General features: G+C 42.6%; 1 protein-coding gene across 3 annotated transcripts in view; it reads left to right on the top strand.

Moving 5' to 3' along the window:
* KLHL29 (kelch like family member 29) overlaps positions 1-18046 on the top strand; it is a 549854-nt gene that overhangs the window by 64655 nt on the left and 467153 nt on the right. The window lies entirely within an intron of this gene.

Below are 18046 nucleotides of genomic sequence, written 5' to 3'. Positions count from 1 at the left end.
GCAGCTCCTGCCACATGCTTTGAAAACTGTTCCAGAAAAGGGAGCTCCTGCGGATGACATTACATGAATGACACTAAAGAGTTAGGTTTGTCACTTTTTACCCTTTCTGCCATTTGACATTGCCCTCTGGGTTCTCTCGTTTCCTTGGCAACTGGAACTAGCCAGCCGCCTGCTTTCCTTTCTCCTTGGGTTAACTTTTAGTTGGCCATTGCTCTCATAAGGTTCACTACAAGCAGTGGTGATGAATAAAATGTAGAACCGCCAAGGCTAAAGGCGGGCAGTTTATGTGCACACATGTATGTGATGAATATAGCTTTAAGGACGGTGACCTTTGCTAATCTACCACTTGAACTAAGCTGTACCCTTCCTAGGTCGTGTTAATAATCTAACTTGATAAAATACTTCAAGAATATTGTAAAAAATAAGGTATTAATTGAATGAAGACCATTACTTGGCTACCTTATTCAAGGAATCATTTGGCATTTTTACCTAAACCAAACCCCAAGCAGACCTGAAAAGAGGCATTAAAAATGTTTGCAACTGCTTTTGCAGCAGGGTTTTTTGTGGCGATAACTTCAACTTGCTGATGAGAGAATCAAATATTTTAATGTTCCTGCATGTTTCAGTTTGTGTTTGTGTTTCAACTCCTTGCCTGTGGAAATCTAGCATGTCTGGAGCAAAGACAGCCTGGAAATCCCCCCTGTCCCCAGTAGGCTATTTTTCTGCATGCAGTGGGGGAGATACATTTTCTGGACATTTTGTAGCCAGAAAAGATACAGGAGGAAAGGTGGTCTCTTTTGGGGGGTAGGTGGGGATAGGACTACATGGAACCATTATTTGCAAAAATTAAACTTTAGTGCTTTTCCTTAATGCATTTCTTAACTGCCTTTAGATATTATTTTATATATTTGAGGGAGAGAAACAAACTAGTTCATACTAAAACAATGATTACAAATGTACAGTACTGGACATAGGAGTTGCAAGCAATGCTGCCTGAAAAATTGTGCCTGAAAAAAACCAAGCCTTTTTGCACACTGATTAAATAAGAAAGTTGAATATGGAAGGTATCAACATTGTAATAAACAAAGGAAGGTTATGACATTTGCGTTTAGTAATGCTGCATAGAGCTTAAAACAGAAACAGAAGAAATGCATACTTCTAGAGAGAGAACTCAGAGGATCCCCATTATGCAATAGACATGATGAGTTTGTTGCAGACTTAGTCGTACTTGCAGTAAACCCATTGAAATCAGTGTGACTTAAGTCATGTCTAAGTCTCATTGATTGCAATAGGTTTACTCTTAAGTATGACCAAGTCTGGATCCAGCCCGGTGTCACTGATCATTCTGGAAGAAGAAATGCTTCATAGGACTTTTTGCAAGTCTGGGAAGGGGATAGAGCATTTCCTCTTGATTTTCGTTTTATTTTCTGGCCCTTCATATTTCTAGTGCAGGGAGTTCCTTATGTGAGAGAGCATTCAACCACACAATACCCAGGTTGAATTCTGAAATGGTAATGTTCTCCTAGTTTTTTTTCCTTGAGTGTGTAGATTGGCTTTAACTAACTATTAATGCCCACTTTGTTCATGCCCCAAGTGTACAGCATTAACAGTTTTCCCAACATCTGAAACCTTAAGTTATGTGAGACTTTAAAAATTACAGGGTTCAATTTACTAAATTAACTTGCTTATCCAAGAGATTAAATGCTGCTGTATGTTTTCCAGTAGAACTGGCTGCTGTAGTTTCTCCATCAAAGTTTACAAACAAGCAAAGTTTAGTTTTCTGGGTATGTGGGGAGGTGATTAGCTCACTCTTAAGTCCTCCCCTGCCACCTGCTGCTGGCGTGCTTTGTCCCATCAAGAGAAATTCTGGAAGAAAGTGATAATGGGAACTTAACCTTGATTAGATTGAACGTTACAGATATTTAGCTTGGCTGAAACAGAGGCATAAAGTTTTGTGGCGGTTTGTTATTAAAATTCAAAGTAGGTCACACTGCCTCTGCTGAATTCTTCTAACAGTATAACTCCCTCTCTTTCCAGAGTTTAATTACAGCAGTGGCTCCCATAGGGTGGGAGTTTCATGGTACAGTGTTAGACAGCTCTCTTGCTTCAAGTCATTTATACGGGCTCCAGGTATGTCTGTCATCCCACAAATGGCAATGAAAGAATGAAGAATGTTAATTTAACTGATGCTCTTTTTGCTGTTAATGGTAAGTACCACCAGCTGCAGATCATAAACATTGCTGTTCATCTGCCTCAGTTCTGTGTTATTCACTAAGGCCTAGTATGATTGATAGAGGCAGAATTGGAATGAAGGGCTGAGCGTAGCAACTTTTTCAGTAGCGCTACTTCTGATTGTGTTTTTATTGCAGGAGACAGTTCAGAATTTTTTAATTGCTTTTCAAACTAGCAAGTGCTGATTGTGTCAAATGCTGATAATTGGTTTATGACATAGAGGTGTACTATAAATTAAGCTGAGGTCAACACAGATAATTTGTGTTATTATCTAGTTTGGGGGAGGGCGTGGGGAGTTCTATTGAAATGACAACTAACCGCTAGGAGAACTTCACTTCTGTGCACTAAAGTGTCCATTACCTGTAAGGTACAGAGCTTCTTAAACAACATATTATATTAGGAAATGGACAGTCTAGAACAATACTAATGTGCAAAGTACCTTTATAATTGCTGAAGTTACTGAATAATGTAGAGCTTCATGAAGCACTTCTCTCCAGTATATTAAACATTCATGTTAACTTGAAAAATATAAGTATAGACCTCTCTTCATCCAGCAGAGATTAGATGCATTAAATATATATCTGTTTTTGTTCCATATTATCCCACTATATTGGCAGTGATTAGTGAAGCAGTTTAATATAGGACACCTGTGATTCTGAGGCCAACCTCAGCATTTTTAGGTACGTAGAATGTTCATCTTCAGTAAAGAAATGGAGAGCAGGACTTGAAACTGTATCTGGTTCAGAATTCCATCTCAGAGATGGATGCTTCCTAGACCTCATTTCCTCCTCATAAAATAGGAGTAATAACTTGGATCCTAATCACTGTGAGCAGAGTTCTGCTCATATAAATGGGTTTCTCCACCTTCTCCTTCTTGTTGCAACTCCCTGTTGTTGTTGTTCAGTCGTTAAGTCGTGTCCGACTCTACTTTGCAGTCAAAGATGGAGAAGCTGTATACAGTCAGTAAAAACAAGACCTGGAGCTGACTGTGGCAACTCCCTGTACCCACCAAAAAGCCACTTCTGATGGTCAGAGGAGACACTAATGATGTGGCATGGGGCTGAAGGTCGGTTTTGGTGAGAAGCCCTGCCTCCCTCCCTCCCAGAAATTCATGTCACATCACTGGGTACTAGTCATAGACTGAGTTCACGCGTAACAGCAATTTCTGGGTTGTTTAACACAGAAATTTCTGGGTTGCTGCCTCCTGTGTGCACATCACTTCTACTTTCTATTAACAACCCAGGAACACACCATTCCTGGGCTGTTACCATGATGCCTAAACCCAGAAATTGTACATTTTTTGAACCTGTAACACGTAACAGCAATTTCTGGTTTGTTTAACCCAGGAATTACCATGGGATAGAGAGAGAGCACTGTCTCCTGTTTGCTCGTTGCTTCCACTCTGTATAACTCAGCAATGCCCCATTCCTGGGTTGTTATCCTGATGTCCAAACCCAGAAATTGTGCATTTTTTGACCCTGAAAAATGGGCAGTTGTTGGATTAATTCTGGGTTGTTTAATCCCTAAACAACCCAGAGTTCCAGGTTCAGACATTATGATAACCTAGCAATGGCGTTCTTGGGTCATTAATTAAAAGTGGAAGCGATGAGCACGCAGATGGCAGCATACTTGTTGCTCTTACATCAGGGGTGGAGAACATGTGGCCTTCCAGATATTGGTGCACTGCAGTTCCTATCAGCCCTAGGCATAATAGCCAATTGTGAAGGATGATGGAGCTGCAGTTCAACATCTGGAAGGCCACATGTTCCCTATCCCTGTCTTACATAGTCAGAAAGCTGAGACAGTAAATGATTTTAGTTGTGAGTCTGAGTGAGGAATACCAGTTTGGATTGTGCATTGGTTCTGGGTACTATTCCCAAGTTGCCTCTGCTGTTCTTATTTACAAACTGGAAAATTTTGTTTTACAAGTATCAAAATGGAAACACCTTTCCTTTTGGTTTTTATAGCCCAAGAAAACTTGTATGCTTTTCCGGACACCCCAAGGAAGAGCTGGGCAATCCTAACTCTTTGTCAAGTATTCTGTGAAGGCCTCTTCTATGCTTTTATATGGCAACTTGTTTTTATTGCTTATTTCTTCTGGTTGGTTTCATAAACTAACCTTTACTGCCAGTAAAGCTACTATAGTGTGGCCATTTGAGCACTTTTATTAGATTCCCCCCCTTTAAAATAAAAGAAGTATGTTGCAAAAAGAGATCTAGCTCTTTAAACTCCTACTCATATATGAGATGCAATTATGAACTTGAGATGCCCTGCATAGATTGAACAAACAAACAGAACTCTTAACAACTCCATTAACACTGTGTTCATTTTCATCAGGCATGGATTCCACCTAATGTACCACTAACCATTATTTTCTCACCTAGTTTGCTCAGCAGTGACAGATAATAGATGAACCCATTACAAATATATTTGACACTGCATCCATGAAGATGTGAAAATTGGAGTCTCTCATCATGATTTAAAATGTGTGCTCACTCGCTCAAATGAGGTGGAAGAGGCTGCGATGGAAATAAAGCAAGCCAAATTGCCAGAAAGACTGTCTCAGTGTCATTCGGGTTAATGTACATGCATTGTGCCTTCATAGAGCCCATCCGAGCTTAGGATGAATCTTGTGCTTCATCAAGAGTTCTTATGACTACGCTTTTCTTGTGGTGTGAAACACTTAATCAATAAAGATGATTTATTCTCTTGCTGATGTAAGGCCAGATAGGAATGGCCACTAGACATCTTGTCTGTGACCTTGGGAGTGGAATCCCAATATAATCATGACCAAATCTATTAACTTCTTTCTGCATCACCTGTGTGTGTGTGTGTGAGGATGTATATGAACTCACCCAGGAATTTTATATAAATGGAGTACTCTGCAATTCAATACATGTGACCACAAAGCAGCAAGACATTGGTTGTTCTGCAGTACTGATAATGAGTGCCTGTCCACTTGGTCATGAAGCTATGGGGACAGTTTGAGCAAATCTATGCATATTTGCCTTAATTTACTTCCTGTAAGAGGGGCATGAAAGAGACTCCCCCCCACCCAATATTGTGGGAATGAATGGAATAGGAAACAGATTAGGTCTGGTCCCTTGGGAAACTGTGGATTTTTCATCTAAATAAAGTTCGAAGCAAAATTACTTTTACCAATTTCTCCTTGGAAGGCATCACTTTGCCAGTGTGAAAAGAATCAAGACTATATTTTTTGTTTTAAAACCAGCTCTTCCTTAGCGTGTTCTATTACTTGTCATGGTCTTGTTCTTATTTAGTTAAACTCTGTAGCTCAGATTTAGCTGATTGTTCCCATGTACCTTACTTATTTTGAATATCCTGGCACAGTTACTGCATTTGTTGGTTTGCTTCCTCACTTGTTAAAACTGCATGATTTTGCAGCTGTTTTGAACAGCATAACTGGTGCAACAATGCCATAAGGACAGACAAGGTTCTTGTCATTTGGTTAACCTTGCAAAAACTGACCACTGGTATACTGTCTATAAGCCAATGATTTTTGGGCCACAACTTGAGAAATTATGTAGTACTGACTCCTAGAGTTGCTAACATGTGAAAGGCAGAATACTGGTACTGTTCGTTAGGTAGGTGGCATCCAGACCAGTGCCTGATGCTAAAAGGGAAGAATGAACAGAAATTGTCTGTCTGTTCCCTGTCACCAAGAAGCATCATTCACATATGATACCAGGCCACCACAGATCATCCTAACATAATCCAGATGAGAACTGTGTCATAAGCACAAAGCAAGAAGCCATGATGTACAGCAGGTAAGCTCAGATGCAAACTACAAACCAGTTCAGAGGAATATTATTAGAAAACTAAGCATTTAGAAAATATTTGAGGAAACTATGGATAATAGCTAGGGTGAGTCTGGTCCCAAGGATTATCAATGAATACATGGTTTAAACAGGGGCATCATTAGAAGAGGCTTAGCTGGGCATGTGCCTGGGATCTTTTTTGAGCTGTGCCCCGGATCTTTTGACCTGTCCTAATCACCATTTTTTTACATTTTCCTATTGACTTGCATTGGAAAACAAAACAGAAACAGCCATAGATTTTTTAGTTTATATGATAAATAAATTAAATTTGGACACCGGATATCCCCCATGAAGCTTATTAAACCTGCCCAATTTCAGGCAGTTAGGTCTGGTGGCTTTTGTGCTAGCGACAGGTCAATTTGCTTTTTCCCCCGCAAGAAAATCTGTCAAAGTAAAGAGCTATACTTTTTTTGTGTGCTTCCATATGCATTCATGGAATTTGGGGACCTGGCAGCCCCTATGGAGATGACTGAAGCTACCAAATTTCAGACAGCTAGGTCCAGTGGCTTTTGTGCTAGCCATGCATAAAGTTTCCTTTTCTCAAAGAATAAAGCAAAAAGTAAAAACTGTCAAGCCATAGAGGGGATTAGAGATTCTAATCAGAAAGTGTTTAAGGTGAACATTAGGAAGTCACTATCCCTAATCTCCGGTGTAGGGTTTTTCTTGAGGTGCAAAAAATCTCCCCTACTTTTCTGCTGTTACATGCCCACTGTTGGGAGCTTGCCTGCAATGAAATTTTGAAGAGGGAGAAGGAAGGGAAGAAAGGGCTTCATGTGAAATACTGGTATTTCACACAGCACCTGATTTTACTGTCCCAAACTGGGACCTTTGGCTTCTGCAGAAGTTTAGTAGCTTCAGTACAGCAAAGGGTCCAGTCAGCCTCCACAAACTCTTTCTCCCCTTCCACTTTAATTTCTCCTAAATAGGACTCAAATTATTCCAAAAGGAGGGTTAGGACCATGTGGTATCATGATAGAGAAACTGCTGAGGCTTTCAAATAGGTTCTACAGTTTTAAAAACGCTAGAAAAAGCCCTCAGCCACCTCACCTCACCTCATAAAGTTAATTTAAGTACATGCAATTCTTACAAACCCTCCACAGCCTCCTAAATTCCTCTGAAGTACTGCCTCTCTGAAAGGAGCCACTTGGCTTAGGAAATCCACTTTTAAAAAACCCACCCCCATGCATTTCCAGTCACCATTCTCCTGCTTCCCTCCCCTATTCTGTTCTTCCTTTCTCTACTTTATTCCACCCAGAGCATATCTTGAGGAATTCTTAAAGATACTTTTCTTCATTGGGAAGAGAAGTTCTGAACTTTATTTGACTTTATACAAACAGACAAGAGGGTTGGTTTTTCTCCTTCTCACTCAAGTCTCACTCAAGAGAGCCAGTGTAGTGTAGTGGTGAAAGTGACGGACTGGGAACGGGGAGATCCGGGTTCTAGTCCCCACTTGGCCATGGAAGCTCACTGGGTGACTTTGGGCTAGTCACAGACTCTCAGCCCAACCAACCTCACAGGGTGGTTGTTGTGAGGATACAATGGAGAGGAGGAGGATAATGTAAGCTGCCTTGGATTCCTTGCAAGAGGAAAAAAGGCGGGATATAAATGCAATAATAAATAAATAAATAAAAATAAAGTCTTTGAGAAAAGTAGGTTCACATGGTTGCAGAGGAACAAATTGGGGCTGTTTTGTTTGCAGTTGTCATTATCCATCAATCAAATCATAGAATCATAGAATAGTAGGGTTGGAAGGGGCCTACAAGGCCATCGAATCCAACCCCCTGCGCAATGCAGGAATCCAAGTCAAAGCATCCCTGACAGATGGCTGTCCAGCTTCATCTTGAACGCCTCCAGTGAGGGAGAGCCCACTACCTCCCTAGGTAATTGGTTCCATTGTCGTATTGCTCTAACAGTCAGGAAGTTTTTCCTGATGTTCAGCCGGAATCTGGCATCCTGTAACTTGAGCCTGTTATTCCGTGTCCTTCATTCTGGGATGATCGAGAAGAGATCCTGGCCTTCTTCTCTGTAACAACCTTTCAAGTACTTGAAGAGCGTTATCCTATCTCCCCTCAGTCTTCTCTTCTCAAGGCTTAATATGCCCAGTTCTTTCAGTCTCTCTTCATAGGGTGTTGTTTCGAGTCCCCTGATCATCTTTGTTGCCCTCCTCTGAACCCTCTCCAGTTTGTCTGCATCCTTCTTAAAGTGGGGTGCCCAGAACTGGACACAGTACTCCAGATGAGGCCTAACCAGTGCTGAGTAGAGGGGAACTAGTACTTCATGTGATTTGGAAGCCATGCTTCTATTAATGCAACCCAAAATAGCATTTGCCTTTTTTGCAGCCAAATCACATTGTTGGCTCATGTTCAGCTTGTGATCTACAACAATTCCAAGATCCTTATCGCTTGTAGTATTGTTGAGCCAAATATCACCCACTGTCAGGAGCACCCTTGCTGCCTTCTGAAATCCTCAAGTAGCCCAGAATCAACATGAAGACAAAAGGGCTCTTTTCCAAGGCTTTATTTCCATTCAACCTAATGATGCTCACAGATGCTAATTGTCTTAGTCTAAGAGGAAAACTTAAGAGGGAGCAGCCTACCAGGGGATTCTAGCCTTAGGGAGTCAGTTGGTCTCCATTTGGAGGGGAAGGGCGGGAAGGCTCTGAACTTAAGGGCTAGGAGGAGAGAGTCCACCCCCTTCCCGTGGGGCACCGGGGCGCAGCTGTTGTCATCGTGCCAAGTGGGCTGAGTGCCTCCTCTCGGCGCCCACAACCTCTCTCTTGTCCCTGCGTCAGCGCCTCGCATCCAGAAGCTCCAGTTGTAACTCCCTCTCCCTGCCAGGGTCACTGTCACTCTCACGAATGTGAGCAGGGAGGGACTCTCCCTCCAGCTGCGCCTCTGAAGAGTGAGCGGGTTCTTCTCCCACAGTTTCTATCTCTTCCTCAGAATCAGAACTGCTTAGGGGCTGTATGGGCTCTGATCCAACCCTGACACCCATCTTGTTACTGTGCATTTGGTTTCTTTTTCCTGGGTGCAGAACTTGGCATTTATCCCTATTAAATTTTATTCTGTTGTTTTCTGCCCAGCACTCTAGCCTATCAAGATCACTTTGAATTCTGTTTCTGTCTTCCAGGGTGTTAACTATCACACCCAATTTTGTGTCATCTGCAAATTTGATAAGCATTCCTTGCACTTCCTCCTCCAAGTCATTAATAAAAATGTTGAAGAGCGCTGGGCCCAGGACTGAGCCCCGCGGTACCCCACTCGTTACCTCTCCCAGTTTGAGAAGATCCCATTGATAAGCACTCTTTGAGTCTGAATCTGTAGCAAACTGTGGATCCACCTGATCGTTGTTTCATCTAGCCCACTTTTCGCTAGTTTGCTCATCAGGATATCATAGGGCACTTCGTCGAAAGCTTTGCTGAAGTCGAGGTATATGATGTCCACAGTATTCCCACAGTCCACAAGGGAGGTTACCTGATCAAAAAATGAGATCAGATTTGTCTGGCAGGATTTGTTCTTGACAAATCCATGTTGGCTTCGAGTAATCACTGCATTGTTTTCAAGGTGCTTCCAGATGGATTGCTTTATAATCTGCTCCAGAATTTTCCCAGGGATTGATGTCAGCCTGACTGGTCTGTAGTTCCCAGGTTCCTCCTTTTTGCCCTTTTTGAAGATCTGGACAACATTCCTCCTCCAGTCATCTGGCACTTCCCCCGTCCTCCATGATTTCTCAAAGATAATAGACAGCAGTTCTGAGAGTTCTTCTGCCAGTTCCTTTATGACTCTAGGATGCAGTTCATCTGGTCCTGGAGTTTTGAACTCATTCAAAGTAATTAGGTGTTCCTTGACCTATTGATCTCAAGCTCTAATCCTGCCCCTTCAGCCTCTACTTCGCCTTTGCCGGGGGTGGGGTGGTCATAGACCCTCTTTCAGGAGAAGACTGAGTTGAAGTAGGAATTGAGCACGTCTACCTTTTCCTTGTCATCTGTTATCATTTTGCCATCCTTATTTAATAGTCAAACCACCATTTTACCAATAGGAAGGCTGTAACTCAGTGGTAGAGCACATGTTTGGTATGCAAACGGTCCCAGCTTCAATCCCCAGCATCTCCAGATAGGCTAGGAAAGAATCCTGACTGAAACTCTGGAGAGCTGCTGCCGCCAGTCAGTGTCAACAATACTGGGCTAGATGGACCCAGGGTTTGACTCAGTATAAGGCAGCTTCCTATTAACATAAAGTTTGAATAAAAATAAGAGGGTTTGGTTTGTTTTTTAAGTGGAGGGGAGATAAATACTGCTCATTTATACCAGCCTATGTATGCCTACTCAGAAGCCCCATTATGTTTAAGGAGGCTTACCCTCAGGAACGTGTGCATAGGGTTCCAGCATGAGTTACTTTTGCAGGGAGGTTTGCACCTTGATTTTCTGCATGTTTACTCAGAAATAAGTCCTGAATTGTGAGCACGGTACTGCAGGCGTAATACAGTGCCTGCCCAATTCCAGTCTAATGAATTGACTATCCTTTCAGCTCAGTCCTATGCATGCTTTGTCATTTGTGTTTTTTTCGGTTTGCATGAACTCTAGTTTCATTGGTGAGGAAAAGGCACTTAGTACATGCTCAGAGTTTCTCCATAACTTAGCCCTAGTTTTGAAGACAGACTCATTGGCTGAATCTTGATGAAATCTTGGCACAAATGAAGTTATGTGGTGGAAGATACAGCGGGAGCTTGTGCATAATAAGGAGGAGGTAGAGGAGGGTTGCCCCCTTCATGGATCACTGCCTTGTTGTGGCGAAGGGGCTTGCGTAACTCAGTGAAGCCATAAGCTATGCCGTGCAGGGCCACCCAAGACGGACAGGTCATGGCAGAGAGTTCTGACAAAATGTGGTCCACTGGAGAAGGAAATGGCAACCCACTCCAGTATTCTTTCTAAGAAAATCCCATGGAACGTATCACAAGGCTAAAAGATATGACGCCGGAAGATGAGCCCCTCAGGTCGGAAGGTGTCCAATATGCTACTGGGGAAGAGCAGAGGGTATTTCCAAGTAGCGCCAGAAAGAGTGAAGCGGCTGGGCCAAACCCGAAAGGACACTCAGCTGTGGATGTGTCTGGCGGTGAAAAGAAAATCCGATGCTGTAAAGAACAATATTGTTTAGGAACCTGGAATGTCAGATCACTGAATCAAGGTAAGCTGGAGGTGGTCAAATATGAGATGGCAAGATTGAACATCGACATCTTGGGAATCAGCGAACTAAAATGGACAGGAATGGGCGAATTTAATTCAGGTGACCATCATATCTACTATTGTGGGCAAGAATCCCTTAGAAGAAATGGAGTAGCACTCATAGTCAACAAAAGGGTGGGAAAAGCAGTACTGGGGTACAATCTTAAAAATGATAGAATGATCTCAGTACGAATCCAAGGCAAACCATTCAACATCACAGTAATTCAAGTCTATGCCCCAACCACTGAGGCCAAAGAAGCTGAGGTTGATCGGTTCTATGAAGACCTACAACACCTTCTAGAACTAACACCAAAAAAAGATGTCCTCTTCATCATAGGGGATTGGAATGCTAAAGTAGGAAGTCAAGAAATCACCGGGATAACAGGCAGGCATGGCCTTGGTGTACAAAATGAAGCAGGACAAAAGCTAATAGAGTTTTGCCAAGAGAACATGCTGATCATAGCAAACACTCTTTTCCAACAGCACAAGAGGCGACTCTACACATGGACATCACCAGATGGTCGATATCGAAATCAGATTGATTATGTCCTTTGCAGCCAAAGATGGAGAAGCTCCATACAGTCAGTAAAAACAAGACCTGGAGCTGACTGTGGCTCAGATCATGAGCTGCTTCTTGCAAAATTTCAGCTTAAATTGAAGAACGTTGGGAAAACCACTAAACCGTTCAGGTATGACCTAAATCATATCCGTGATGAATATACAGTGGAGGTGAGGAATAGATTTCAGGGATTAGACCTGATAGACAGAGTGCCTGAGAACTATGGACGGAGGTCTGTAACATTGTTCAGGAGGCAGCAACGAAATCCGTCCCAAAGAAAAAGAAATGCAAGAAAGCCAAGTGGCTGTCTGATGAGGCTTTACAAGTAGCTGAGGAAAGAAGGGAAGTGAAAAGCAAAGGAGAAAGGGGAAGATATATCCAACTGAATGCAGAGTTCCAGAGAATAGCAAGGAGAGACAAGAAGGCCTTCTTAAATGAACAATGCAAAGAAATCGAGGAAAACAACAGAATGGGAAAGACTAGAGATCTCTTCAAGAAAATTGGAGATCTCAAGGGAACGTTTTGTGCAAAGACGGGCATGATAAAGGACAAAGAAGGCAGGGACCTAACAGAAGCAGATGAGATTAAGAAGAGGTGGCAAGAATACACAGAAGAACTATACAGGAAAGATCTGAATGTCCCTGATAGCCATGATAGTGCGGTCACTGAACTTGAGCCGGACATCCTCGAGAGTGAAGTCAAGTGGGCCTTAGGAAGCATTAGTAACAACAAAGCTAGCGGAGATGACAGTATTCCAGCCGAGCTATTTAAAATCCTAAAAGATGATGCTGTTAAAGTGCTGCATTCAATATGCCAACAAATCTGGAACACTCAACAGTGGCCACAAGACTGGAAAAGGTCAGTTTACATTCCAATTCCAAAGAAGGGCAACGCCAAAGAGTGTTCAAACTACCGCACAATTGCGCTCATTTCACATGCCAGCAAGGTGATGCTCAAAATCCTACAAGCTAGGCTTCAGCAGTATGCGAATCGAGAACTACCGGAAGTACAAGCTGGGTTTCGAAGAGGCAGAGGAACTAGAGATCAAATCGCCAACATTCGCTGCATCATGGAGAAAGCAAGAGAATTCCAGAAAAACATCTATTTCTGCTTCATTGACTACGCTAAAGCCTTTGATTGTGTGGATCACAACAAACTGTGGCAAATTCTGAAAGTGATGGGAGTACCAGACCACCTTACCTGTCTCCTGAGAAACCTGTACGAGGGTCAAGAAGCAACAGTAAGAACCAGACATGGAACAACCGATTGGTTCAAAATTGGGAAAGGAGTACGACAAGGCTGCATATTGTCACCCTGCTTATTTAACTTATATGCAGAGTACATCATGAGAAATGCCAGGTTGGATGAATCAGAGGTCGGAATAAAGATTGCTGGGAGAATTATCAACAACCTCCGATATGCAGACGATACCACCCTAATGGCAGAAAGCGAAGAGGATCTCAAGAGCCTCTTGTTGAGGGTGAAAGAGGAGAGTGCAAAAGCTGGTTTGAAACTCAACATTAAAAAAACTAAGATCATGTCATCTGGCCCTATCACTTCCTGGCATATAGAAGGGGAAGAAATGGAAGCAGTGACAGATTTTACTTTCTTGGGCTCCAAGATCACCGCAGACGGTGACTGTAGCCATGAAATTAAAAGACGCTTGCTCCATGGGAGGAAAGCTATGGCAAACCTAGACAGCATAGTAAGAAGCAGAGACATCACCTTGCCGACAAAGGTCCGTCTAATCAAAGCTATGGTTTTCCCAGTAGTAATGTATGGCTGTGAGAGCTGGACTGTAAGGAAGGCTGAGCGCCGAAGAATTGATGCTTTCGAACTGTGGTGCTGGAGAAGACTCTTACGAGTCCCCTGGACTGCAAGGAGGTCAAATCAGTCCATCCTAAAGGAAATCAACCCTGAGTGCTCATTGGAAGGACAGATACTGAAGCTGAAGCTCCAATATTTTGGCCACCTAATGCGAAGAGAAAACTACCTGGAAAAGACCCTGATGCTGGGAAAGAGTGAAGGCAAAAGGAGAAGGGGACGGCAGAGGATGAGATGGCTAGATAGCATCACGGATGCAATGAATATGAACTTGAGCACGCTCCGGGAGAGAGCGCAGGACAGGAAGGCCTGGCGTGCTATGGTCCATGGGGTCACGAAGAGTCGGGAACGACTGAACAACAACAACAACAAGAAGAGGGTTGCACAAAACAAGACATCTGTTTTTATGAAGAGTTGCTGGAGGATGGTAGGGTGAGGAGGGATGGTTGCATGGAGGGGAATAGAATTGGTAGGGGGAGAATGTAAGTGCTCAGTGGTGAAAGAAAAGCATTCTGCGTATGCTCGGAGGCACTGTATATTTAAGAACATAAGAAGAGCTGTACTGCACCAGACCAAGGCCCATCCAGTCCAGCATTCTATTCACACAATGGCTAACCAGATGCCCACAGGAAACTCACAAGCAGGACATGAGTGCAATAGCGCCTTCCCACCCATGTTCCCCTGCTGCTAACATTGGTGAAATGCAAATAAATTCTAGTCATTCTAAATTTGCACGCACATATATCCTTCAGGAACTTTGCAGGTTTCTTGTTTGAGGGACACTTCTAATGAGCTGTGCATTTTCATACAAATTTACCCAAAAGTTATTGGGGTGGAGTGAAGGAAAGGGAAAGCAAATCCCTCCCTCCCCCAAATTGGAGAACTGCTGCATGATCTGCTGCACGTATCCTTCTGAAACTTTGCTGGTTTCTTACTTAGGGACACCTCTAGGCTGTCTGTAATTTTCAGAACATTGGTCCACAAGGAAAATAAGGAGATTAGTATGTGCTCTTTCAGAGACCTCAAAATGTCAAGGCCACCCTTGCACAAAAACCCCTGTGGCTATCATTCTGAAATTTGGAGACATGATCTCCTCTGATGGGGCAATGAATCCTGAAATTTTTATCCAATTCTTCCAAAGAATAAAAATGTTATTGGCAGTTCCCTTTAAAAGAAAATCAAAATATAAACCCTGCACTTATTTTTCTGACATTGGGCAGGTGTAATCCCCTTCTAGGGGGCTACTATGCCTGAAATGATCATCCAGTTCTGACCAAGAGAAAAAAGTAATAGCTTTTTTCCTAATTTCCCATGGTAGTCAACAGGAAACATAAAGACTCATTTTTCTAAACCTTGACTCAGGTTTGGTGCTGAGCTGAAGTGGTCTGACTACAAATTGGCCAAGCAGAAATGGGATGTTTTCCAAAACGCTGAATCGGGGTCTGAGTTGAAGTGGGGTTGGTGGTCAGTGTACACTTCTTATGTATGTATATAATCTATACACACATCACACGCACACAGCACACGCACAGATTGTATGTGTGTGTATTAGAGGTGGGCTTAGACTCATATATTTGCAAACATGTGTTATGGGCCTGTGCCCTGGATCTTTTAAGAACCTAGCAACTCCCCTGGGCTCAAAACTGAAAATGCAGACAGAGCATTTCAAGGAAGTGAAGTTGTTACAGATTAAGTCACAATATGCATTTCTGTGGTCAAGAAATGTTAAGCCTCTAAAAAACATTTATCCAGTACACACTTCTCATCTCTACTGGCTTACAGATATATAAATAAGATGCTGTCCCCACCTGCTTTCCTGTAAGCTGTGTTGGCAGCAAGACCACACTGCTCTCCTCCTTGCCAGTGGGTAGCTGGACTATTGGCAATGCCAAGCTCGAGTGAGTGGAGTAAGCTTTAGATCGCTAGGTCAGCACAGCTACTCTTCACCACCTGTCTCTCATCCTCTTACGATTTTGCTTGCAGCCTACAATGGTTGCAGCTCCAGAAATATCAGCTGCTGATTGCTATCTTTCTAGGGGTTAATTTGCAGGATTATGTTAGAGTTTGTGCAGTATGGTAAAATGGGGAGAAAACGGCATACAATATAAAACATTACACATTTAATGTTGGCAAACAGTCTACCTTTCAACTGTTTTTCTGTCTGGCTTTCTTTGAAAAAATTGGAAGGCCAATACAAAGCTTTAAAGCAATGGCCTTGCCAAGTTGGTGATCCCACCACATACAACTGAGGCCTACTGCTGTCATTGCTGCATATGGACTCCTCATCCCAAGAATGGGTAGGTGGAGAAATGCAGAGCATTGCTATGGAGAACTGGAAAAAATGACACAATCTGAATGCAGTGACAAAATGGGTGGACCAGGCTCATAATTTGCTGTTCAACTGTTCACCTTGGGGCAGTGGCTGCATCCCCCAAATAAGTGGCCAAAGAAAAAGTCCTTACACGAGCCTTCTCCAACCTGGTGCCCTCCAGATGTGTTGGACTACAACCCGCAGTCCCCAGTCAGTATGGCTAATGGTCATGTCTAGAGGGCATCAGGTTGTGAGAAGGCTGCCTTTGTTGTTGTTGTTGTTGTTGTTGTTGTTCAGTCGTTTAGTCGTGTCCGACTCTTCATGACCCCATGGACCATAGCACGCCAGGCCTTCCTGTCCTGCGCTCTCTCCTGGAGCATGCTCAAGTTCCAAAAGTATGTGTGTGTTTAAAAGGGTCTGTGGGTTTGTGTGTACCGCTTCTGCAAAGTTAACATCTTGCTACTGAAACTCTTCAATCCTTTGTTAGTTTTAGAGCCTCCCCCACCCCCCCGTCTCCCAGTTCTGATTTAACCACAGTCAATAAGCTTAAGATTCTTAAAAGTATATAGCTTGCAGTAATGTCAAAAGTGTTGGCAGCATCTTGAAAGCTCTGTGTGGTTTGAAACAACCCTACTTCCTAGTGTCTAATTTTCCATCTAAATATGTCACACTGACCTGTATTTTTATGTTTCACATCTATCACAACATCAGTTTTCACCCAGTGTGTACTGAAAAGTTTTAAGAAAAAAAATAAGAGCAGCTAATTTTTCTCCCTCTAATTTCACTGCAGTCATCCAAATCTATTTACCAGTACACCTTTTGAGAAAATAGTCTGAATAATGTGTTGTGTCACCACCAAAATGGGGAGAAATAACTCTCTGCCCTCTTATTAATATACAGTGCATATTAGAACCAAATGTGTTACGGTAGTACAAATAATCTATGAATGGTTTTGCCTGAATGACCCAGAGCAGAAGATTGTCACATGCTGATTTGAGAAGCAGCAATATACTTGAAGAATTGCCATTCTCAATTTAGCAGTATTAATAAGTTGACTTTAGCCTGTCTCTGGGCAGAGGAGGGAGAACTACATGTCAAACTTAAGAGATCAGTGGAGAGCATCCTACATGAGTTGACCTCCACTCACGCAACATGACTTCCTCTTCCTCTCCCTCTCCTCCACTGCAGTGCTCCACCCCCCCCCCCAAATCTGCTTTGGAGGGCCCACCAACATCCCAGAGTAGATTGAGGGAGGCATGGGGGACTGCATGGGGAGAGGGAATGCATTCTGCCACCAGTGTCTGTTCTGCTGGAAGACTGGCACAGTTGGATACAACCCAATATATTGCAGTGCATCGAAGTTGAGTATTGATAAGATGCACACTTAACTGAAATGATTTTCATATGTAATAAACCTCTCATTTTGTAAAGGTATGTGTTATTCTGTTTGTGCAATAAAGTTTCATTTATGATCAAATCATAGCATGTTTCTTCAGGGAGGGGGAATGTTTCTTTTAAATTCAGAAGTAGCATATGTGTGATTTTATGCCCCTTCTTTTTTAAAAGCTAGACTAATCCAGCTACCTATTTAAAGGAGAGTTTTTTGGTTGCTAACTTTAGATTTATCCTTTTCCTAACTTTTGTGAGATGTTTAAAAGGCCTAAGTAAAAAAACACATAAAACCTTGATATGTGCACTTGGGCTATATAATCCATTTAATATAAGGAATTAAGGTTGGATACAAGTGGAAAGAAAAATGAATTTGCACATTGCAATAAGTATGTACTATGGCAGTTATGCTTCTGCTCCTGCTCCTGCTCCTGCATCTGGCTCTGTTAACTACAACCCCCCCAAACTAGTATCTCCTCCAAATATATTCCAAAGTTTTATGCCAGTTTTGTTCTGTTATGTGCCATAAATCCTGAGGTTTATGCCACTACCCACAAGTGTGTACTGAGACACCAAGTGTGGGTTGTAATTAACCCAAACAAAAAAAACCCGCGCATTCTCACATCACCTCCAAACCTGTACCAAAATGTTGTCTAGTTCTGTGCCACCAC

Source organism: Heloderma suspectum, chromosome 1 (assembly GCF_057233095.1).
Source record: "Heloderma suspectum isolate Gila_16-S chromosome 1, 16-S_ref, whole genome shotgun sequence".
NCBI classification, from domain to species: Eukaryota; Metazoa; Chordata; class Lepidosauria; order Squamata; family Helodermatidae; genus Heloderma; species Heloderma suspectum.
Note: the sequence above shows the minus strand (reverse complement) of the source record. Positions and strands in the feature narration are given on the sequence as shown.